Here is a 25700-nt window from a genome sequence, read left to right on the forward strand (position 1 = left end):
GACAATCATCTACGTAGCAACCCTGTCGAAGTGCAGCCGCACCCTGGGACAAATGCTCAGGTGCTGTGTCCGACAAGTATTGCAAACATCGGGTGGCCAAGTATGGAGCAGTTGCCGTGCCATAAGTGACAGTGTTTAGTTTATAATATTTTAGTGGTTCCATGAGGTTACGTCTCCATAATATGATTAGAAACTTTCGGTCATCTGGATGTATCATAATCTGCCGGTACATTTTCTCTACGTCTGATGTAAACACATATTGATAAGATCGGAACCGTAAGAGAATGGATAGTAATTCGCCTTGAACTGTTGGTCCAATCCGTAGTAGATTATTTAAACTTTTTCCACTTGTCGTTGTCGCTGACGCGTCAAATACAACCCGGAGTTTGGTAGTACTACTATCAGGTTTTAGTACACAATGATGTGGAATGACATAATTGTTTGTTGTTAGTTGTTTGGTTGTTAATCTAGTCATATGCCCTAGTTCCTCGTATTGATCCATGAATTGTACGTATTGTTTCTGGAGATCAGGATCCCGTTGAAGTCTCTTTTCCAATGCATAGAAACGGCGATAAGCCATTGGGAGGGAATTTCCCAATGTTTGTGGATCTTCTTTAAATGGTAAGCGTACTTTAGCGTTCTTTAATGGTAAGCGTTCTTTAAATGGTAAGATAACTTAATCTTTTGTCTGCCCTCCTTTCTATGTTTTCTATAAAATGCTGTTCGCATAACTTCTCGTCCGTGGTCAGACCCCTTTTGTTTTCATCGAGGGTGTCTAACTTCCAAAACTGTTCGAGCAGTCTATCGATTTTTGGTTCCTCCATGGTTGATAGTGCACTGCTTACAGGTGGATTTGTGTGAACCACAGAACTGGTTGTTGCTGGTCCGGATATAATCCATCCTAATGGGGTCCGTTGAAGTAATGGTTGTCCTTGTCCTAGGTTTATATGTAGCGGCTCAATGAGTTGTGGGAGACACTCGGCCCCAAGCAGTAACTCGATCCCTTGTGGCTGATTGAACTTGGGATCTGCTAAACGCAGTTCTGGTGGAATATTTTTCGGCCGCATAATTGACTCAGATGGTTGATTCGTCATGATTTCTGGTAGTACGTAAGCCACAAGTTGTGTTTTGAAGTTTGTGGTTAATGAGAACATATTTAGTACTGTTCGGGAGGTCGCTTGTTTTGTGCCTCCTATGCCCCTTATCGTAAGGTCGGATGGTGCTGATTGGACTCCGAGTTTGTCTGCCAATTCCTGAGAAATTAAGTTCACTTGTGATCCGGAATCGAATACTGCGCGGCATGGGTGTCGTGCCTCAGTAGGACCTTGGACTTCTACTTGTGCGGTTGCTAGTAGTACATAAGGTGCTGTACTTTGGCAGGTTGTGGATGCGCTTGTTCGCGTGGATGTATTATGCAGCATTGTGTGATGATTCCTTTTGCACACATGACATGAGAACCTAGATTTGCATGAGTTTACTGTATGGTATAGGGATAAACAGTTGGTGCAGGCATTCATCCTTGTTATTCTTTGCATTCTTTCATTCGGAGTCATGTCCAAAAACTTTTGGCAAGTTTGAAGTCGATGATTGCTATGAGTGCATATCATACATTTTTCAACCGTAGCTTGAGTTGATGAGCGAAAGCCATTATTGGCCGCTGTCTTTTGTAGCGTAACTTGGCTGGTTGCTTGCCGCTCTAAATGGTCAAGCATTTGTTTTAATGATTGTGGGCACGTTGGGTTTGTGATGGCGAGTTCTACACAAGATAGGGTATGGGAATCTAATTTTTCTTCGATAATGTGTATTAGGATCGGATCCCACCCTACTGTTGATATATTAAGGGCGTGAAGGGCGGTAATTGTCCTAAGCACCGCATCATGTAAGCTACGCAGCTGATCTGCTGATCCATTAGTTTTTGGGTGGGCAAACAAGGTGGCCAGTGTTGATTTGATGAGAATCCTTTCATTCTGATATCTTGCCTTTAATCGTTGCCAGGTGTCTTGATAACTGGCGTGTCCTCCAAATGTAGTGGAGATTAAATTCTTAGCCTCTCCAATCACATGATTTTCCAGATGTCGGAATTTTACCGCATCGCTATATTCTTGATTGTGAACCAGCTCTGTAAAGATGTCGCAGAATCGTGGCCACTTCAAGTAGTCTCCGTCAAATTTGGGAATATCGACTGGTGGTATTGCAAACGGAGAAGCCATTGTGGGTTTTTGAGTTGATGCCGACGTTGATTGTGATTCTTCGTTCAGAAATGAGAAATACTCTGCTCGGACCACCTGGAATCTGTCATCGGTGTGTCCATCATTTTTTAAGGTTGGCTCCAGATCGATGAGATCATGGTATCCCGTGACGATTTCCTTCCATAAGTCCCTCATGTGTTGTCTGATGTGTGTAGATAAGTCACGTCCTTCAGTGCGGTTGCACAGAAAGTCTTCCATATCATCTAACCGTCCTTCATGTCTTCGTTTTAGAGATGTTAAGTGAGGGTCTTCTTCGATTCCTTGAGCTTGTGCCTTTGGCTCAAGATTTTCTCCTGTTTTCCGGGGCTTTTGTGACGGGCCTGATCCTGATGGAATTCCATCGGCAAATATCGCTTCATACTTGTTCACAAGTTCTTCTAACGCCTTTACCTTTGTGAAATACTCGTGTTCTGGGCTTAGTGCCAGCTCCCGAAGCTTGGCGTCATTCCTTTTAAATTGGGTCCATGCGTGAGTGAGCTGTTTTAGTCTCTCCTCGAAATATCCTGGCTTGAGCCTTCGCTCTGCGGAGTCCTTAGTGAAGTTTTTTATTAGCCGTTGGATGGCTATGTTGGTTTCAATTTGCTCATCGATGAGCATCGTGGTTACAGGGTCTGATTCTGATCCCATTGTTGCCGTGGAAGGTTTTGCGATGTAAGGTTTTGTTTATAACTGAACTGCCGTGTGGCTTGTGTTCAGGGTGTGATCCTTTAGGAAGGTATCACGTCGGGGTCACCAAATGTTCGTCCGTAGAGCGTTATGCGGCAGCTACGTCAAACTTGAACTCACGGGAGTAATGGTAGGTCCCGGAGTCGTAGTCAAAACCGTAAATAGTCCTGACTAAATTTACCTGGATTCTGCAAGGGACTGTTCGGGTTGGCCAGACGCTTGCTGTGATCAGGCAGGAGTTGATGTGCTTGAAGTCCTGGGGTGGTTTTCCTCAAGTACCGGTGGTACGGTGGTTCGGCTGATTCCTTATCGGCCGGTCCTACTGGCGGTCCGTTTCACGGGAGCAACACTCTAAGTAGGTTAGATAGTGCGGGGTCTGCTGGTGGTCCGTTTCACGGGAGCAACACTCGAGCTAGACTGGTATGCCGCGGGGTCTCCTCGTGGTCCGTTTCACGGGAGCAACACTTGGAGTAGTTAGGTACCGCGGGGTCTACTGGCGGTCCGTTTCACGGGAGCAACACTCGAAGTAGACTGGTATGCCGCGGATTCTACTTGTGACCCGTTTTACACAGGATCACTAGAAGTAGGTTGATTTTAAGTGCCGTGGTTCAGACACTGAGTAACGAGACGAGTGGTTCTGATTTCGCAACTATCTTTATTTCAGAAGAACAATTCTTATATAAGATGCTAAATTATACATACTTAAATCTAAGGAAGGTCAATGTTATGGACGTGATAAAACTAATGTTAATGCCAGGGTTAACCACCCTGGGTCTGCTGACTCAGATTGTTTGGTCATGTACTGCTTGTTCATGCATTTCGGCTTAGCTCGCTGGTTTTTTGCTTGCTTTGGTCAGTTGGTCATTCTTCTTGCGGCGCCGTCTACTAGTGCTGGGTTATTAGGTTGAATATTGTTTTATGCTTATTGCTAATTATTACTAGGTGTACTTAATAGGTTAGTGGGTTGTATTGCGACATGCTCATGTGTATTGGATCAAATTACTAGTGTGTATCTAGGGTAGTAGGTCTTGGCAATAGGTGCCAACACATTTGTTAATTCGAATTCTCTAAATTTAATTTTTTCGAAATCTTCCGCGTCCGGCGTTCCTGCCACTACTTTTAACGCGGTCCCTAGGAAGTCTAATCTTCCTGCTACCCTATGATGGATGCTCAACGAGTAGATGGGCGACACCACCAATCAAGAGTTTCTGCATGTGAGACTCAGGGAACATATCTATCTTCTATGACGCGCATATATTCCGAGAGATTCGCTGAATGTTTTACAAACGCAAATTACTCCCATACTAGAATTCGGCCAACAACAATGGGAATGTATTTGGCTTTAGAATAGTCCGTGACGCGTGCCGGTGTTGTGGTCAAAGGAAAATCAGGGATATGGTTGTGAACCTGTAATGTGGATGTTCTGTAAGTTTTATTTAAATTTGGTGGCCCACCACGTGATTAAAATAATAATGGATGCAAAACTTATGCCAAGTGGCTACAAAAAATGGATAATAAAAAATTTAAAAATTATCAGGCGAGGGATAATATAGTCACGCTCGGCCTACCTGAGGTTGTCTTTGTGGACCACCCCCCCCTTTAATGAGGATTGTCGTCCCCATGTCCGCTTCAACGGTTTTTTCTTCACACAAAGGTGAGAGTTTGTTGCCCAGGCGTTTGTTGGACTTCACTAGGACTTTTTCGCCAACCTCGAACACTCTATTTTGTCGGGAAGCGTTTTCCCTGTCTCGGAGCTTGTCCTGGGCTATTTTTTTATTATCCTGTATTTCGTATTGTGGCCCATTTGATTGAGTCTAAACCACGACAGCCAGCCTCTTGTCGATGAGCGAATGGATAGATTTGTTGTATTTGGTTGTAGCCAGTTGGATCAGCTCTACGGTATCGCTAATGCCTTTGTCGATTTTAAGGCATCTACCAAGCTCTACCAGAGTGCTGTGGAAGCGTTCCACCTGTCCGTTTGAAACACTGTGGAGGGGCGGAGCATTTGAAATGCTAACGCTGAAAATGATGGTTCGTTCTCGCAATATATGACCTTTGCCTTAGGGAAAATGTTTATCAGCTGTAGTAGCGCTGGTTTGAGGTCCTCTATGGATCTAGAGGGAACCGGTTGGACGACGACATATTTTGAGAATTTGTCGATGCACGTAAAGAAATACCTTTTTATCCGGAGAAGATGTATATGTGTAGCATTTCTCCTACATGAGATGGGATTGGTGTTTCGCCAAGCTCCTGTGTCTTTGGTTGTTGGCGCCGCTTACCCTCTCATGTTGGCGTCGTGCAGGCTCTTTAGAACCCAGTCTACGTGCCGTATGTGGGCGTTTTCGTCTTCTGAGAAAACGATGACATCATCGACATAGACATAGCAAAATTTGCCAATCTGCTCTCGCAGTATGTCGTCGGTGGTTCTTTGGAAGATGCTGGCAGCATTCCTCAATCCGAATGGTAGTCGGCGAAATTCGTATTTTTACGAATAAGGAAGTTTGTTCACGGTCACGTTCCGCCAGTGTAAATTGGTGGTACCCAGACTTCAAATCGAGCGTTGTGAAGTATTTGGCCTTGCCTAAATTCCCTAGTATTATAGAGATAATTGGCATGGGGTAGCGATCCGGTATTGTTCTCGCGTTTAACTTTCGAAAGTCTAATACCGCCGCATCTAACGGTTGCCTGACTCGTCGGTGCTCTTTTTGTCTACTACCCATATAAGGTTACTGTAGGGGGATCTCGACATCTGGTTTTTTAGGAGGTCTTGAATTTCGTCATTAATGAAATCGGCTGCCCCATCGGGTAGGGGTAGAGTCTGGCATAAATGGGCTCCTCATCAACTGTCCTAATGGTGGCAACCACTGGCGTGTTGTAAGGTAACACCTCATTTGTGTTCTCGAAGGCATTTTTCCTGTCGCTTAGCATTTTTGAAAATGCTTCTCTGACTAAAGGGTGTGCACTAGAGCAGTCCAGGACAAGTCTGGTAAGATGAAGAACGTAGCCTATAAGTTTAATAGGGATGCGTAGCATTTTTTCGTGATTGTGGTAACACCCTGGATATAATGTACCGAAAACGGCCAATCTAATGGGCGCACGTCTTTCAACCCTTCGCTACTTTTCGTCTGATGACGGGTAGCAGGGACTTTCCCCTAAAAAATTAATGACGTCCGAATCATATTCTTTAATGGCGTCGTCGTCAATTCTTGAGTCGCGTCTTAAGCTGCGGCGGTATATTTTAACCCGGATTCGTCTGCGCCCTGTACGTCGTGGTTAACCCTCTGTCTTTTGTATGGGCCCAATCGTTCGGACGGATGGCTTAAGCATCCCGGACAGTGATGGATTAACATCCATGGGTTCGGGGGTGCTTCCTCTGTTTGGGGCAGAGTGCACCTGCGCCTTGAGTTGCTTGGTGTAGAATGGATTTTTTCCAGTGCTTGTCGGGGCATTTGACAGCGCAGGAGCCTGACGGCGTTCTTGCACCTTTGGATATTGTTTTTTATCCTTGTCCTCCTCCTCTGAGAAGGAGTATCTCTCGTGATTAGATTCTACTTCTTGTGCCAAAGCGAGGGCTGAAGGCATATCTTTCGGCTTTGCCGAAGTAAGGCTACACTTAAGTCCCGAGATAAATACTCGAAGTGCGTCGACCCGGAATTTGTCACACAAAACCTTTGCCGCCGAGGCTTCGTACGACATGATGGCTTTGTTGGTGAGCAAGGTCAGTTTTTTCTCGACCTCGTCATAGTACTGCAGTAGGGTCATATTTCCCTGCCTGAGAGTACCCATCTCCTGCTCGATTACGTGAATCTGACGCTTATCACTGTACGTAAAGTCGAGTCGATTTTTAATCGCGTCGAAATTCAGCACAGTGCCAAACGAGGATAGCACGGCATTGGCAGGGCCTCTTATTTTACTCCTAATAATGATAACGGCCTGATAATTACGCGAGCTATTTACGTAGTTCCTAAAAATATAATATGCGGCTACCGCCGCTTGCCGCCAGAAAACGTATGCTTCCTGCGCTCCCGTAAATTCGGGCAGGCACTTGACGGCATATAGGGGCTCGTCACATTTGACGTTGTCCCTAATTTCTATAGGTTCATACGCTTTGATTTTGGGAGCTTCCGCTTGCGTGGGAGCGATTTGTACTGTGTTGACCTGTTCGGTCAGCCAGGCGAAGTTCGTTTTCCCTACGTTGGCTCTCGATACAGGCTTCTTGAACGGCCGCATTTTCCATGCTGAAAGCCATTTTCGCGTGTATGAGTGCTCTAGTTTTTTGGAGTTTGCGCTTTTTGGGGTGGAAGATTGCTTTGCCAAGTAGAGGCAAGATGAGGGGTACGCGGGGACTGAGCCTCCGCTACGACAAACAAACAAAAATAAAACCAAGAAAGGAAAGCTAACTTAGGGCGGGGACTGAGCCTCCGCTACGACAAACAAAGAAAAATAAAACCAAGAAAGGAAAGCATACTTCGAGCGGAGCCGAAATTGATATACCCTTGCAGTTGTGGCATTTTCGATCGTTCAGTTATATGCGGGATATAGTTGGCCTATTGGATATAGTTGGCCGATCCTTATGAAATTTGGCAAATCAGATTATTTTTTCCAGTATAGAATGAGTACCAAGTCCCATCTTTCTAACTTAAAAAACAGCAAAGTTTGATAATTCCGATCGTTTAGTTATATGGCAGCTATAGGATATAGTCGGCCGATCCTTATGAAATTTGGCAAAATTGGCAAATATGGTCCAAAACAGAATCTGTTCCAAGTCCCATCTTTCTAACTTAAAAAACACCATAGTTGTGCCAATTCCAAATTGTCCAAAAATTTAATCGAGCTCATATGCGACAATTGTTCGCTTAATCCGCTTTAGCTTAAACAGATATTTTTTCTAAACACCTTTGGAAATGGCGCCAGGACATCGCGCTACTTTCCAAATATTCTGAGCTACATGATGTAATCATTTTATAAGGACAACACGCCGACTTGGGGACAAGACAATCAAATTATTCCTTCAGTTTCTTGATTATTTGGAGCTCGAAGTCCCGAGTTCGACTTCGCCTTCGACATCTTGGCATATTTATACCCTTGCAGAGGGTATTATAATTTTGGTCAAAAGTGTGCAACGCAGTGAAGGAGACATCTCCGACCCTATAAAGTATATATATTATTGATCAGAATCACCTCCCGAGTCTATATAAGCATGTCCGTCTGTCTGTCTTTCCGTCTGTCTGTCGGTTTCTACGCAAACTAGTCTCTCAGTTTTAGAGCTATAGAGTTGAAACTTTGCACACATCCTTCTTTTGCTTGCATGTAGTACATAAGTCGGAACGGCCGGGATCGGTCGACTATATGTTATAGCTGCCATATAACTGATTGATCGGATATGCCACTTTGGTGTTTTTTAAGTTAGAAGGATGGGACTTGGTACAGATTCCTTTTTAGGCAAAGTAATCCGATTTGGCAAATTTCATAAGGATCGGCCGACTATATCCTATAGCTGTCATATAACTGATTGATCGGAAATTACATAACTTTAGTGTTTTTGAAGTTAGAAAGATGGCACGACTTGGTACTTATTCTATTTTGGGCAAAATAATCTGATTTGAAATTTCATAGGGATCAGCCAACTATATCCAATATCCGCCATATAACTTAACAATCGGAAATGGCACAGCTGCAAGGGAATATCAACCGAAGTTAGCTTTCCTTTCTTGTTTATTTTTTATTTAAAAAACTAATGCAGACGTAAAGGATTTATGGTAAAAGTGCTCACTTACATGATTTTACGATGGGCGTCAGTTAATTAAGTTAGGTAGTAGTAGTAGTTGTTGGTCCTTTGCTGATGACGATGTCCTCAGATGCGGGTAATGTGGTTATCCCTGGCGGTTGCGTAGGGGGTTCTTTCTTCTTGCCGGAAGTTATGGTGGGAGTTACTAACTCCGGTGTTACTGCCCATGAGGCTAAGGAACCAATGTTACAAATATATAGACTTCTTTATTGTATGAAGCTCAAACATTAACTGAAACTTAAGGATAACAAAATATATTTCATAGCGGCCACGCAAATATGAAGTGTTCGCCGGCTATGCACGGGCTTTTGGCCAGACGGACATTGCCGTTGCGCGGTTAACTTCAGTTAACTTATATAAAGTTTTTGTTATGTACTGTTTATTAAATTTTTTTGATCATCATTTAATAAAACCAAGCACACCTATAGCTTTTTTAACCATGGTAGGTAGATGGTCGGTAAATTTATGTTTACAATCTAATAGGACACCTAGATGTTAACCTGAGTTAATCGTTCTTAGGCGTTCCTACAGAGAAAGTACTTAGCCTGGTGAGGACTAGAGCGATAAAAAGACATGAGTTTACATTTTGATCCATTAAGCTTAAGGTTATTTGCTAAACATCAATTTTGAAGTTTATCCAAATCGGATTGAAGTCTAGACTGGGCACTAGTGAATTTATATTGAAGACAAAGCTTGTCATCAGCGTACATAAGTACAAGGGAAAAAAGCAGTGTAAAGCAGTAATCGCATTGCATTGGCACCGGGAGAAGGCCGCCGCCCAACAAGCTTAACGTTGACGAAGATGCAGAAGAACTTTAATTTCCAACTATTTCTTGCGGAGAAATATTTAAAGGAAATACAACCTATGCGAAAAAAGCCAGATCCCAAATCCGCTTTTACGGATTTGGCCGTCGTTGCGTTGTGGTTTCTAAAGTTTTATATGTGTATAAATTTTACGAAATGCAGCGTATACAAAATTCCATTTCCATTGCTTTACTTAAAAAAATCCGGAGCAGTTACCGCTGGTAATCTGCGAGATGAGTCTTTTATACATAGACTTGTGCAACATGATGATGGCTACCACATCCTCAACGGCTTACGGTCTGCGCCAGCTCATTGGGAGGCTGAGAAAAAGAAAGTGATCGCCGTGATTCGACAACTCGGGCTGCCAACATTCTTTATTACTCTTTCCGCTGCTGAAACTAAGTGGAATGAACTTTTAGTTATACTTTCTCTTCTATTGGACAATAGGGTTATAAGCGAGGAAGAAGCGGCAGCTCTTTCCAGCTCCGAAAAGGCTCCGTTAATCCGATCCGATCCAGTGACGTGCTCTCGGTACTTCGATTACAGGTTGCGACAATTAATTAAATTGTTCAAAACCGATATATTTGGGGAATTGAATCTTTCCCATTTTTATTGGAGAATCGAATTTCAGCACAGAGGATCTCCGCATTCTCATGGCATGTATTGGCTTGCTGGTGCTCCTAAGCTCGACGACACCGAAAATACCGAGCAAGTAATAAACTTTATCAATAGGTTTATTACCACAAATGGAGACGATCCTGAACTACAAGAAGTAAATTCAGTATCAACGTCACAAGCACAGTTCATCTTGCCTAAGAGAGTTACGCGGACAGGAGTTTTGCCAATTTAATATGCCACACCCTCCTATGACCGAAACGCTAGTTTTGCATCCGATAGAAGAAAACGAAGTAAATGTTGAAGAGCATAAAACTTTGTACAAAAAAATTAAGAAAACTTTAAGAACCATTCCTAATGAAAACGCAGCTTTATTTAATAATTTTGAATATTTTCTGTCCCACCTTGATACTTGTTGGGCCAAGCAGCCACCAAAGATTGCATATAAAATAATAATAATATTCTAAGCTGCAGCTGTTGTTATCAGCATGTTTCGTCTCTATTTTGTCCCCAGTTTCGCATGCGCTTTATTGTTATTTGTAGCGTATGCGCTTTGGGGAGCTTTGGTTGAGCTTCTGCGCAAGCTCTTGGTTTGGCGTTTGTTGAGATTTGGAGTTGATTGGAGCCGCATATATTAGGGTTAAATTGAGCCCAAAATAAATATATTGAAACTATAATTTGAAACGCGTATAGTTATTCGGCTGCTATTAAAAACTATTAATAGCTCAACATTTGGTGACCCCGACGTGATTATCATCCCGTTCAATTCTTGTGATCAGCATTAAAAGTGCCACTAAAACACCGTTGTTTTTGTTGTCGCAAAGTTGCATTTTAATTTAATTGCACAATGGAATCTGGAGCTGAAGCTACTGCATCTGCTGCGTCAAGCCGTGAAAGGATGTTGCGGAGACGCGCAGAGGTAACGTGTCAGGAAATGGAGGTACTGCATCGGAAGGTCAAGGCTGCGATGCAGACCGACGATTTAACCATTCTGACCCTCGAGTCTATGGAGAAGCGTCTGTGCGACCGTTTCACCACGCTGCAGGAGGAATTGGAGGAGCTAAACTACAGCGAGATCGGCAGCGATTTATATTGGCGATTCTCTCAGCTGGCTACGGACGTGCACGTTGACATCCAGGTGGAGGTGGCCAAGCGTTCTATGCGGGTTGCTGCTCACTCTACGCTGTTGGATGCTACCAATGGTGCTGGGATTTCAAACGCTCCATATAGGCCTGCTCCCTCATTGCCCCCGTTGCCAATGCCAACATTTAGCGGCGGCTATGCCGAGTGGCCGGATTTCTGCGCCCTATTTAGGACAACCATTGACAGCCACCCGCACTTGACCAAGTTGGAGAAGCTCAGGTGGCTAATTTCCTGCCTGCGGGACTCAGCCCTGGAGACTGTGAGGGCGCTTAAGATTACCGACGCTAACTATGATGTTGCCCTCGACCTTTTGCGCAACCGTTTCAGCAACCGTCGCTTAATCTTCCAGGCTCACATCAACGAGATCCTGCAGTTAAGGGTAGTTGAGCCGGGATCCGTTGCTACTCTTCGAGAATTAGCTGACCGCTTCAATGGACATATGCGGGCCCTTATGAGTTCTGGAACGTCGGCCGAAATTCAAGGATGCCTCCTCATCCAGATCATTTTTCAAAAGCTGGACCCTGCCACAAAGGCCAAATGGGAAGACTCTCTGGCAGGAAACACTGATGATAGCCTGCCAACTTGGGAGTCTATGGCACGATTCTTAGAGCAAAGGTGCCGGACTCTCGAAAGCGTTGACTTGTCTTTGGCGTATTCACCAGTTAACCAAGTAGGCCGAGGTAGATCCTCCAATAACCGATCCTCGTGCATGGTTATTAACGCCAGTCCTGCTCTATGCGCCCTGTGTGGTGTTTCGGTTCACGAGCTTCCTGCTTGTCCAAAGTTCAGTGCTTTGCCAATTGAGGAACGGTACGACGAAGTGCGGCGTCTGGCTCGCTGTTTTGTTTGTCTGGAGGATGGCCATCTCGCTCGCGGATGCTCAGCTTCCCGATGCTCGACTTGCAATCACCGTCATCATATTTTGTTGCACCCTCGCGGGCAGGTTTCACCCGCACGAGTCTCACGTCCCATAGGTGCAGTTGCTGGTCCGAACCCATCCCGCTTAATTAACACTGTTCTGACCCAGGATCGCAATGCTGAGCTAGTGCTCCTGCCAACAGCCAATGTACTCGTTCGTGGTCGATCTGGAACCTTCCTGCCTTGCCGAGCGTTGTTGGATTCCGGTTCACAAGTGCATCTCATCTCGTCGCGGCTGGCGAATGAACTTCAGCTTGGCCGCTCCAAATGCTCCACAACGGTGGCCGGTTTCGGCGGCGCTGGATTTGAAACAGATGGAGCATCCGTTAATGTGTGCTTGAAGTCCCGCCTTAGCACATATTCAGTGGAAATTGAGGCTGTTGTAGCTTCACATATAACGGACTATCAGCCTAGCCAGGACATAGATGCTTCGGGCTGGAAGATTCCTGGCAATATGGACCTAACTGACCCCAACTTCCACAAAACGCAGCGAGTGGACCTGCTGATTGGAGCCGGCTTATTCTTTGACCTGTTGTCGGCTGGCCAAATCCAGTTAGGTCACGGGCTCCCAATTGCTCAAAACACTTGATTTGGCTGGGTGTTTTCTGGCCACGGTGGACTATCACGGGATGTGTCGGCGCTCTGTGGTAGGGAGGACAACCCATGGAATAGCCTCTGCAATATTGTGACTGCTGCCCCTTCCAAAATTCTTATTGAAGGCCCACCCTTCAATGGGGGGAGGATGTTGGGCCAAGCAGCCACCAAAGATTGCATATAAAATAATAATAATATTCTAAGCTGCAGCTGTTGTTATCAGCATGTTTCGTCTCTATTTTGTCCCCAGTTTCGCATGCGCTTTATTGTTATTTGTAGCGTATGCGCTTTGGGGAGCTTTGGTTGAGCTTCTGCGCAAGCTCTTGGTTTGGCGTTTGTTGTGATTTGGAGTTGATTGGAGCCGCATATATTAGGGTTAAATTGAGCCCAAAATAAATATATTGAAACTATAATTTGAAACGCGTATAGTTATTCGGCTGCTATTAAAAACTATTAATAGCTCAACAATACTAATTTTGAAGCCTACAAATTAGCCATACGTTCCAGCTTGAAAAAGCCAAAAATTTTGCTTCGCAGACAATTTTCCGACCGACTGCTCAATGCTTATAATAGAGATATTCTAGGCTTACACAGAGCTAATATGGATATTCAATTTATCCTGGATGCCTACGCCTGTTGTAGTTATATCATTAACTACATAATCAAATCAAACAGAGGCGTATCGCAGTTGCTCCGTGAAGCCATCGCAGAATTAATCCATGGGAATATATCTATTAAAAGGAAATTGCAGCACCTAGGGAACAAGTTTATTAACGCTACAGAAATATCAGCCCAAGAAGCATCATACAATATTTTGGGCCTGCATATGTCGGAGGCAAGTGAAGGTACCAATTTTAATAAACACTTGCCATCCAGAGAAACGAGTTAGATTGGCTCGCTCAAATAAAGAATTAGAGCGACTACCAAATAACTCGGTGAATATTTTTGAGCGTAATATTCTTGACCGATATGTGCAAAGGCATGAACAGCTGGAAGGAATTTGTTTAGCACATTTTGCAGCTTGGTATAGATTTCAAAAGCGCAAAACTCAATCTGCCGCTTATCATAGTGAGGATTTTGAAGTTGCTAAGCAAAACCATCCACTGATGGATGGGTCTGGTTACGTTAAGAAACGTAAGCATCCCCTGATTCTAAGATGGGTTCGCTTTAACATTAACTCTTTACCACCGGATTATTTCCGAGAGCATTTAAGGATCTTCTATCCTTGGCGAAATGAAGAAGCTGAACTTTTTTTCAGCGACGTTGAAAACTAATCGTGAATCTATTAAGATCATGAAATGAAACAATGATGTGTTTGATGATATGGAGTTAGAAAGAGTTCTTAAACATTTGCAAGAGGATAGAGAATAATAACCTGCCTCCCAATTTTTAGACGAAGAATTTAGAGCTTTAGCAGTGCCTAATTGTGAGCGTAGAGCTACAGGATCAACGGGTACTAGCGCCACCTATCGGGCGGTTGCCGTTGCAAGTGGCAACATTATACTCTATAGTTTATCGGCAATCTGCAAAACTGCATTTGCGTTAACGTTAAGTCTCCCACTAATCCCAGCTCTAGCGCCGGCAGGAAATGGCTCAAACATCATAAATGCATTACGCGTAAAAATATAATATATAGAGAAAAAACCCCGTTATAGTTAAAACTAAATAATATCGTAGTTTAAAATTTCTAAAGTTTAAAAATGTAAGTTAAAGTCAAATATAATGAATAACAAGATTGGTAAGGATTTGTAAAAATTTAAATATGTAAAAGTTAAAAGAAAAAATTGTGAATATAAAAAGTAAATTATGAGGCTACGGAAAGAGGAAAAAAAAAATATGCAAAAGAATTTATAAAATCACTTATCAGTAGGAAGATCTTAGAGAAAAAAATATGTGAAGGAGGAATTGGAAAAAAAAAGGGTGTGTCAAGCCTACGCAAGACAGAAGTGAAACTTCTAGTATTCCTCTCTCTCTATTTTCATTTCATCATCTCTATTTTCTCTCTTAGGTTAGTTTGAAAATTAGAGGTTAAATAATTCAACGACGAAGCATGAATTTGCTTTTTCTAATATTTTCTTATAGATGAATGACGTTCGATTAATGTATAGTTCCAAAAATTTTCAATTTATTCACAAGTATACAATATTACATAAATAACAATATTACAATTAAAAATTACAAAGAAATTACAATGACAATTTACCAATCATGTGCCATTTTCATTGTCAATTTCATGAATATCATTTCCTAATGTCGTGATAATTGGGTTATGGTAACTAAAGTGCGAGATATATGCGTGAGCACTTAAATCCTTAATGAATCGTGCAAAAACTGCATCGATTGTTGTCCCGTGTCTAGTCGTGCTAGTGTTCCTATCATTAACAATATCCAAATTGAGTGTGTTTTTGAAAAAGTTCAATAACTCTACAGATTCTTCCCTCGCGAAATTAACATTAAAATCTCCCGAAATGATCATAGGAATTTCGTGATAATTCTTATTCAATAGCCTCGAACCACCCTCTGTATATGGCAGAAGCACATGGTGGATAAAATCTTTGATATCAGTAATCGATTTACCTGGTGAGATATAAATCGACACCATAATAATTGTTTTCCCATTAGCCAGAGAGCATTCTGAGGCGTGGCGCAGTTCGCTGGTGTCTTAGAGAGAGGAAAGAAGAGAAGAGAGACAACGTTCGTGAGCGGCTCCCCCACCTCAACAAGCGCATATGGTGAGAGAGGGACAGTGAACGGTGAGCGGTGGTGGGGGTACTCGCATTTTCGTGTCGATCCTGACTCGGTTTTACTCCGTCCCCGAAAATCCATTACGCGCCTAAAGAAGTTTCACTTCAATAAATGCGCAAAGATAAAAAATTAAAAAACTTTTCTAGTTAAACGAATTGTTGAATGTAACAATTTATTTTGGGTGTGCGATATAAAATAATAAATATTAGAAAAGTATTGGGGGAGTTGCTTTGCCAATTTTTTTTATAGCTTTTAATCCATAATTTGGCATAAACGCTGTGGTGGCTGTAATTTAAGTAAAGCAGAGTTTTATTTATATGCATTATATGCTCAGTGGGGGCATATGCTTATAAAGCTTTCTACTCGTAAAATTGTGCATTTGCAAGTCTTCTTATTAAGACATGAGACACTGAAACACAATGCAGAATTACATCAAAAGTTGCCATCAAGCAGCAAAGTTTGAGGTTAGCCGAGTGGAGAGCGTCGTGGTTCCTAACACGGAGGGCCTGGGTTCGAGTCCTAGTTGAGTCAATGTTTATGTTTTACTTTTTAAGCCCTTTTTTATTTGGATTTTATTTTTAAATAAATAAACTAAAATCTGAAAAGATATACTCCATATTTTTTAGGGTATTACCAAATATATGCAGACTCCAAAAAGCAAAGTTGCCAATCAAATACACACACATGTTTAAGTAAATGCAAGCTTCACAGGAGGCTGCACAAAATGGGTAGCTGGACTTACAGGACTATATCTTGAGTTAACGGATTTTGCCAGATATGAGCGATATATCAAAAGTTGCGTCTTCTCAAAAGCTATATACACGTGGAATATAAAAAGGATCAGTCGAGCAAATTTTGAAAAATAATTTTTTTCTTAAAAAAAAGTTTATTTTCAGTGTATTTTTTTTTTTTGTACTATATAGACGTTTGGACTTAAAGAAAGTGAAATAGATATTTAAAAACCCTTTTAACGGTGTAAAGCTCTTTTTAATATTTTTCTTAATTATAAAGTTATGAAATTTTTCATTAACTTTTTTTTAATTGTAGAAAAAAAGTTGTAGAACAATAGTTGCTCATATGATAGTAACAAACATTTTCCAATTTTTATCAGGATTTATAAGAAAAAAATAGTGCAAACAGACAAACCGACAAACCGACGCAAACTGGCTTCATTTTGAAGAAGAAAAAATCGAATTTTTCGAATAACTTCTGAATGAAATGTCGGATCGGGTCGATTGAGGTACCAATCGACGCGAATTTAGCTCTAGAATGCGAATAAATATTTTATCTGGGGACTAAAATGTGTCCACCAGCCCCACTTTAGTGATTAAAAATTTTTTTACTTTCACCCTAATTTATCCCAAACCAAATAACTTTTGAAATATGTTTCGACAAAAATTATCTAATTGAAACAAAACCTTTCGATTGGTATATCATTCATTTAGATCGGTTGCCTACAGAAAATATTTAATTCTTCGGCCATAAATAGAGTTTCCTCGCGCATGCCTAGGCATGCAGGTCGTCACCTCGTGGACTTCCGTCCACTGTGATAATCAACGATCAATCCAATAGGATATCTTTATAACTAATTCTTGATATTGAAAAATAAAATTTATAAAATAAAAATCTTAATTTTTATTTTTTTATTTTAAATCGGGAATAAAAACATATATTTGGGGCAGCCGGTAGAATACAATTATCCTCGCGTGTTTTAAGTATCGAACTAAATACACCGCGAATTTATTGTATCCGCAAAACAAATCTATAAACATTTCTAAACGTTAGTGAAATCACGAATGAGGATTTCTAGTGTGAAGTGCAACAAACATTACATACAAAAATTTTAATACCAGTGAACTCAGCTTTAGTCAAAACACGAATGAGGATTCTAATGTCTATTTGAAATAAACAAATTGTTGAGCTATCAGCGTTTTGATAGCGGCCGAATTAATAGACCAGGTTCAATTTTACAAATCAATTTATTATGGGTCAATTTAACCCCAAAACAAATTCCGCGGCCGAACCAAAACAATGCCGAATTACAAGTCATAAAAACCTAAGAGCTTGCGCAGAAGCTCAACCAAAGCTCCCCAAAGCGCATACGCTACAAATAACAATAAAGCGCATGCGAAACTGGGAGACAAAACAGAGACGAAAACATGCTGATAACAACAGCTGCAGCTTAGCATTTTATGATTATTTTAAATGCACCTTTTGGTGGCTGCTTGGCCCAACATCCTCCCCCCATTGAAGGGTGGCCCTTCAATAACACTGTTGGAAGGGGCAGCAGTCACATCATTCCAGTGGGTATTCCTTGGGTTGTCTTTCCTAGCATAGAGTGACGACACATCCCGTGATAGTTCACCGCGTCCAGAAATCACCCAGCCAAATCGCGTATTCTGGGCAATGGGAAGCCCGTGACCTAATTGGATTTGACCAGCCGACAATAGGTCAAAGAATAAGCTGGCTCCAATCAACAGGTCCACTCGCTGCGTTTTGTAGAAGTTAGGGTCAGCTAGATCCAAATTGCCAGGAATCTTCCAGTGCGAAGCATCTATGTCCTGGCTAGGTTGATAGTCCGTTATATGTGAAGCTACAACAGCCTCAATTTCCACTGAGTACGTGCTAAGGCGGGACTTCAAGCACACATTGACGGATGCTCCATTCGTATCAAACCCAGCGCCGCCGAAACCTGCCACCGTAGTGGAGCATTTGGAACGGCCAAGCTGAAGTTCATTCGCCAGCCGCGACGAGATGAGGTGCACTTGTGAGCCGGAATCCAATAAAACTCGGCAAGGCAAGAAGGCTCCAGATCGACCACGAACGAGTACATTGGCTGTTGGCAGGAGCACTAGCTCAGCATTGCGATCCTTGTTCATAACAGGGTTGATTGAGCGGGATGGGTGCGCAACAGTAACGGCACCGATGGGACGGGAGACTCGTGCGGGTGAAATCTGCCCGCGAGGGTGCAACAAAATATTATGACGGTGATTGCACGTCGAGCAGCGGGAAGCTGAGCATCCACGAGCGAGATGGCCATCCTCCAGACAAACAAAACATCGAGCCAGACGCCGCACTTCGTCGTACCGTTCCTCAATTGTCAAAGCACTAAATTTTGAACAAGAAGGAAGCTCGTGCTCCGAAATGCCACACAGGGCGCATAGAGCAGGACGGGCGTTAATAACCATGCACGAAGATCGGTTATTCCAAGATCTACCTCGGCCCACTTGGTTAGCTGGGGGAGACGCCGCCAAAGAAAACTCGACGCATTCAAGAGTCCGGCACCTTTGCTCCAGAAATCGTGCCATGGACTCCCAAGACGGAATGCTGTCGTTGCTTCCGGCGAGAGTGTCTTCCCACTTGGCCTTTGTGGCAGGATCCAACTTCTGCAGGATAATCTGGATAAGCAAGCATCCTTGGATCTCGGCAGCTGATCCGGAACTCAGAAGAGCCCGCATATGCCCATTGAACCGATCCGATAGCTCCCGCAAAGTAGTAACAGATCCTGGCTCGACCACACGAAGCTGCAGGATCTCATTAATGTGAGACTGAAATATTAAACGCCGATTACTAAAACGATTGCGCAATAGGTCAAGGGCCACATCGTAGTTCGCGTCATTAATTTCCAGAGCTCTCACCGTATCCAAGGCTGACTCGCGCAGGCATGAAATGAGCCACCGGAGCTTTTCCATTTTCGTTAGGTGAGGATGGCTGTCGATCGTGGTCTTAAAAAGGGCGCAGAAATCCGGCCACTCGGCATAGCCGCCGCTGAATGTTGGCATCGGCAACGGTGGCAAGGAGGGGGCTTGCTTGTTTGGCATTGGCGATACACTGGCACCGTCGAGAAGTGTGGAGTGGGCAGCGATTCTAATGGAGCGCTTGGCAACCTCCAACTGAATTTCCACTTCCACATCAGTCGCCAGCTGCGAGAATCTCCAATACAGATCACTCCCGATCTCGCTAAAATTAAGCTCCTCCAACTCTTCTTGAAGCGCGGTGAACCGCTCACGCAAACGCTTCTCCACCGACTCCAGCGCCATAATGGAAGAATCCTCAGTCCGCGCCGCAGCCTTCACCTTATGATGCAGCGCCTCCATTTCTTGGCAGGCCACCTCTGCTCTTCTCCGCAGCATCCTTTCCCGGTTTGCGGCAGCAGCTCCAATAATCTCAGATCCAGACTCCATTCTTCAATTAAAATGCAACTTGTAGCAACAACAACAAGGGCGTTTTCTTGGCACTTTTAATGCTGATAACAATAATAAACCGGGATGAAATCACGTCGGGGTCACCAATGTTGAGCTATCAGCGTTTTGATAGCGGCCGAATTAATAGACCAGGTTCAATTTTACAAATCAATTTATTATGGGTCAATTTAACCCCAAAACAAATTCCGCGGCCGAACCAAAACAATGCCGAATTACAAGTCATAAAAACCTAAGAGCTTGCGCAGAAGCTCAACCAAAGCTCCCCAAAGCGCATACGCTACAAATAACAATAAAGCGCATGCGAAACTGGGAGACAAAACAGAGACGAAAACATGCTGATAACAACAGCTGCAGCTTAGCATTTTATGATTATTTTAAATGCACCTTTTGGTGGCTGCTTGGCCCAACACAAATAAAATAAAATTATTAATATAATCAAGACAATTTAAAAAATAAAAACATATATATACCAAATTAAATAAAAAAAACTTTAAAATGCAATCTGAACAAGCATCCACATCAGCTGCAGCAAGGCACATCCTGTCTGACAGCAATATGAATCATTTCTTCATGCAACTAAAACAAATTGACAAATTTGATGGTGATACAATGTATTTAGCACTATTTATAATAAGTGTTGATAACTTGATTACCCAATAAAAAACAACATCGTCTACTCAGAATGAAATCATTCAAGGAGCTATCCTAAACCTCATCGTTGGACCTCAACGTACAATTCTTCTTAGGAAGTCAACCCAGGACTGGAATGAATTAAGAACCTTACTCATCAGTGAATTCAACTCATCAAAACCCTCACATCTCATGATCATGGATTTACATAAAATTAAATATCAAAATAGTTTTCGTAAGTTTATTGATGAATTAGATAAACAAACAAGGAAAATTTTTAATAAGTTAAGTCTGGATAATAATGCAGCAAACACTGTTATATTTTCGAGAGTATTAGGTGATCATATAGCAGAAGTAATTCGTGAAAAATTACCATTACGAGTGTACATATCTATATGCAAATACGATATATCAACTCAAACTAAATTAAAACAAGCTGCTCAAGCTGTAGGTCTTTGCGTTGATGATGATATATATAATTTATCCCGAAGTGTTGAAAATCGATATAATATACCAATGGTCTCCACATCTAATACTCCTAATACTAATAATTTTCATAATAATCAAAGGGACAGAAACCAAAATTTCAATCAGAACGTAGGAAACAATAGGAATCAAAACTCTCTTCCTTCACTTCATAGCGAACGGTCGTGATTATTTTTTGCGCTTGCGATAAATTCTATTTTTGCCAAACGCGGGTTTGAAACCTTAATTTAAACACTTTGTTTTCATTACTAATATTGTGTCTTAATATTAAAGTTATACCCGTATCGCTTCGCGCTTGTGCAGTGCCATATTTGGGTGAGCATTTAATAAAATTAAAAAGTCGCAATCCAAATATAGCTCTGCTTCTTTTTTTACTCTCTGCCTTTTTAATTTTTGCAGTTAATTCTGCTCTTATCTTTTTGCGCTCATTTCGCTACACTTGCGCTCTCCCGAAGCTCTCTCTTTACTAACACTCTCCTCTACCTACTCTTTTACTAACCTTAGTTGGTACAGTGGTTGAAGGCTTATTTGTTTAAAATAAAAAAAAACAAAAAATAATAGAATATTTAAAAATTATAAATTAAATTTTGCTAATTTGCTAATTAATTTTTTAAAATGGAATATAATGTTGTCTGCTCTTTAAAATCGTGCAATAAGCCGATATCTGCGTCCCAGGCCAGCATCTATTGTTGGCTATGCGAAAGTGTCTCACATGCCAAATGTACTGGCCTTACTGCATCTGTCTCAGATGCCATATCCCGCCGTGTTGGCCTCCATTATTGCTGCAGTGGGTGCCGAGCTGTCCAAGATGAAATGAGATCATTCATGCGACAGACCAAGAGTGGGTTTAAAGATTTGATCGTTGGTTTCCGAAAAATCAACGATCAACTCAGTGCGCTGGATGTTCAATTCAACAGCCTTCAGCTGTTGAATGAATCTCCTAAGCGGAAAAAATCTGCTACTAGGGAAGTTGCAGCTCCAGTAATCGCGGAACAGCTGGATCCTCCCGCAATAATGCAGCCGCTCATTTCCCTTGCTACTCCAAGAGCAGGGACGGTAAATGAAAAGTTAGCACCCGAATTTACCGTAGCAGAGCAAAATTTGTCTGCTTTGTCCTCCATGGCATCACTCCAAGTGATTCCCAGGAATACCCTTGAATTAACCCCCATAGCTTCCACTAGAAATGGTAACCCGCCGCCCGGACCCCCGGAACGGACTGATGCCTCGGTATTACCGACCGTGGCACCAAAACCATTACAGGTAATACCACCTGTTAGACAAATATTTGTCTCACGGCTAGCCCCCGATACCTCGGAGATTGATATCTCGGCTTATATCAAAGCCAAAACCAAGGCCGTTATTAGAGTGGAAGACATTAGGAAATTTAAATACTCCTACTCGAGGCGCATGTCATCCTTCATGATACGTGTGCCAGTGCCGATGTTTGTGACAATATGTTCGCCTGGCTTCTGGCCAGAGGACATATTTGTACAAGAGCATCAGCCGAGTAAGGTAAAGAAAAAAACTCGAAGCCTGCTGGAGTCAAGCTCCCAACATCTGTCCAATCCGACTCTTCAAAAAACTAACACGTTCTATCAATCTTACCTATCAGAACTGTCGGGGCCTACGTAGCAAGCTCCCTAGACTTTATTCTGATAGTCTTTCCTTTGCGTCCCATATTATAGTCTTTACTGAAACTTGGTTAAAGCCGGAGATCTTTTGCTCCGAAGTTTTTCCAAGTAGGTACACCACTTTTAGACGTGACCGACCTCTGCGAAGAGGAGGAGGAGTCTTAATTTCTATTGACTCCAATTTCGTTTCTGAAGAGGTAAAGTTACCAGAGTTTGGTGATTTCGAATTTATTTGCGTTAAAGTCATATTGTCTGCTCAATCATTGTTTATTACATGTTCTTACATTCCACCATCTTCCGAGCCGCCCACATACTGGCATCACTTGTCGGCTATACAGGCTGTTACCAATCTTATGTCAGATATTGACCTTCTGATAGTTCTTGGCGACTTTAATTTACCAGAACTCAATTGGTCAATTACTGAAAATTTAACTTTCTTATCACTTTCCACCCATCACGATTTCACGGCGGGCATCTTTGACTTGTCCCTAAGCCAGATCAACCATGTTAGAAATTCGTTAGGTCGGCTTCTTGACTTATGTTTTGTATCTGATCCAGATAGTACCACACTTTCCAGAGCGTTGCCCCTCTCAACCCCTGAAGATCCTTACCACCCAACGCTTGAAGTTTCAATTGAAACCAATTCTGGTGTCAATCAGAAGACTTCCTGCGTATCAAAGAAGATTCGTTGTTTCCGTAAGGCTGATTTTCGTAAACTTAATTTATTAATTGATACTTTTGACTGGTCCGATATTCTGGCATGCACTGATATAAATATCATCCTAGATAAATTTTATTTGACATTAAATTCATTTTTTGACTTAAGCGTGCCGTGGAAATATCCGTCCGCTACAAATAATCCATCTAGGTTTACAAGGTGCCTAACTAAATTAAAAACATATAAAGACAGGCTTTTAAATAAATATAAAAGAACCTGTAGCAGCATAGATTTCTCAAGATACTTAATAGCTCGGCTAAATTTCTCCGTGCATAACGCCGAATGTTATAAAAATTATATTCGCCGCTGTCGGATTCAGTTCACTCAGGATCCAAAGCAGTTTTATAACTTTGTAAACACGAAGCGTAAACATGTATCTTTTCCCACCCTACTCACGTATCAAAATTTATCAGCGACTTCGGATCAGGCCATTGCGGATTTATTCGCAAAATTTTTCCAAACAACTTATTTACCTCCTAACACTTCAGATCAGCCATACGCTTACAACATTCAACCAACTAATAGTATATTTGTTCCATTTCTTTCTGAAAACAACATACTATTGGATCTTCAAAAGGTAAAACCAGTTTATTCGCCAGGCCCCGACGGAGTACCAGCCTGTGTGCTAAAATACTGTGCCAGGGCTCTGTGCAAACCTCTTCAAAAACTATTTAACTTATCTTTAGAATCTTCGATTTTCCCCTTTAAATGGAAGGAATCTTTCATAATTCCTCTGCACAAAAAGGGGAAAAAATCCGATGCTGCCAACTACAGAGGCATCTCAAAATTGTCAGCGATTCCAAAGTTATTCGAAAAATTAATAACTCCTCATTTGCAACACCTATGCTCATCAATAATTTCTCCATGTCAGCATGGTTTCATTAAGCGTCGCTCAACCACCACTAATTTATTGGAGTTGACATCCTTTGTTTTAGATGGCTTCCAAAAGGGACTTCAAACTGATGTTATTTACACAGACTTTAGTAAAGCATTTGATTCAGTTAATCACTCACTCTTGTTGAGTAAACTAAATCTTTTGGGATTCTCAACCGACTTCATTACGTGGATCTCCAGCTATTTAAATGGAAGAACACAGAGAGTCTTATTTAAAAATCAATACTCCCGCTTAGTCCGTGCCACATCTGGTGTCCCTCAAGGAAGCCATCTTGGCCCATTACTATTCACTCTTTTTATAAATGACTTGCCCCCATCCATAACGAACGCGCTGGTACTAATGTACGCAGACGATGTTAAGCTTTGTCTCCAATATAAGTTCCCGTCTGCCCAAAACAGACTCCAGTCGGATCTTGACAATTTTCAAAAATGGTGTTTAGCTAATGACTTAGTACTTAACGGATCAAAATGCAAACTTATGTCTTTTTATCGTACTAGTCCTCACCAGGCTTCGTACAATCTCTCTGGGATTGCCTTAGAAAAATTAACTCAGGTTAATGATCTTGATCATAAAACTTAAATTTTCCGACCATATTTCTTCAATGGTTAATAAGGCTAAAGGTGTTGTCGGTTTTATTAAAAGATGGGCAAAGGAATTTAACGACCCTTACATTACTAAAAGCTTATTTATATCCTTGGTCCGCCCGATACTGGAGTACGGTTCATGTGTCTGGTGTCCCCAATACGGTGTTCATCAAGACCGCATAGAATCCGTACAAAAAAACTTCTTATTATTTGCTCTTAGGGGACTTAACTGGGACGCAAATCTTCACCTACCTTCGTATAATAGTAGACTCCTACTAATAAACTTACCCACCTTAAAAAACCGTAGAACAATGCTGGGTGTCGTTTTCCTACAGAACCTTATTAATGGTGATGTAGATAGCCAGCACTTACTAACACGCTTACAGTTTAACGTTCCGAATAGAAGGACCAGAAACTTTAGTCCTTTATTCTTAAGCCATTGTAGATCGATATATGCACAGCATGATCCCCTTAGGATTTTATGTTCGAACTACAATGGTCTGTATAATATTATTTCTCTTTCTTCCCTGTCAAATTTGAAAACCTCCATTTTAAATTAGTAGGTGAACATACTAATTCTTCCTCGTTTTCTTTATAATCCTTCTATTTAAACTTATATACTATACTCATTATACTAACTCGAATTTATTCCCGCGATTCGAGCCGTACGTTATGCGGCAGGCGCCCCTCGGTCGGTTGGGCGGGAGGTGGGCTGTACGTATGCAGTAGGAACCGCGCGAAAAAAAAAAAAAAAAAAAAATTTAATAACTGTGGGACATATAATTATCAACAGAGACAAAATACTTTTGATTCAAATAGATATTTTAATTCAAACTATAATATTAATTATAGATACTCTCAAAATCCTTCAGGTCAAAACTCTCCAAATTATAATCGATCTGTTAATGTTCCTCAAAAACTATCAGACCAACAGAATAGACCAGAACCAATGGAAATAGTTGAAAATTTTCAGACACAAGCCTCGGAAGAAACACAACAGCAATAAAAATAAAAATTGATAATAGACCA

Source organism: Drosophila ananassae (assembly GCF_017639315.1).
Source record: "Drosophila ananassae strain 14024-0371.13 chromosome Y unlocalized genomic scaffold, ASM1763931v2 tig00000093, whole genome shotgun sequence".
NCBI classification, from domain to species: Eukaryota; Metazoa; Arthropoda; class Insecta; order Diptera; family Drosophilidae; genus Drosophila; species Drosophila ananassae.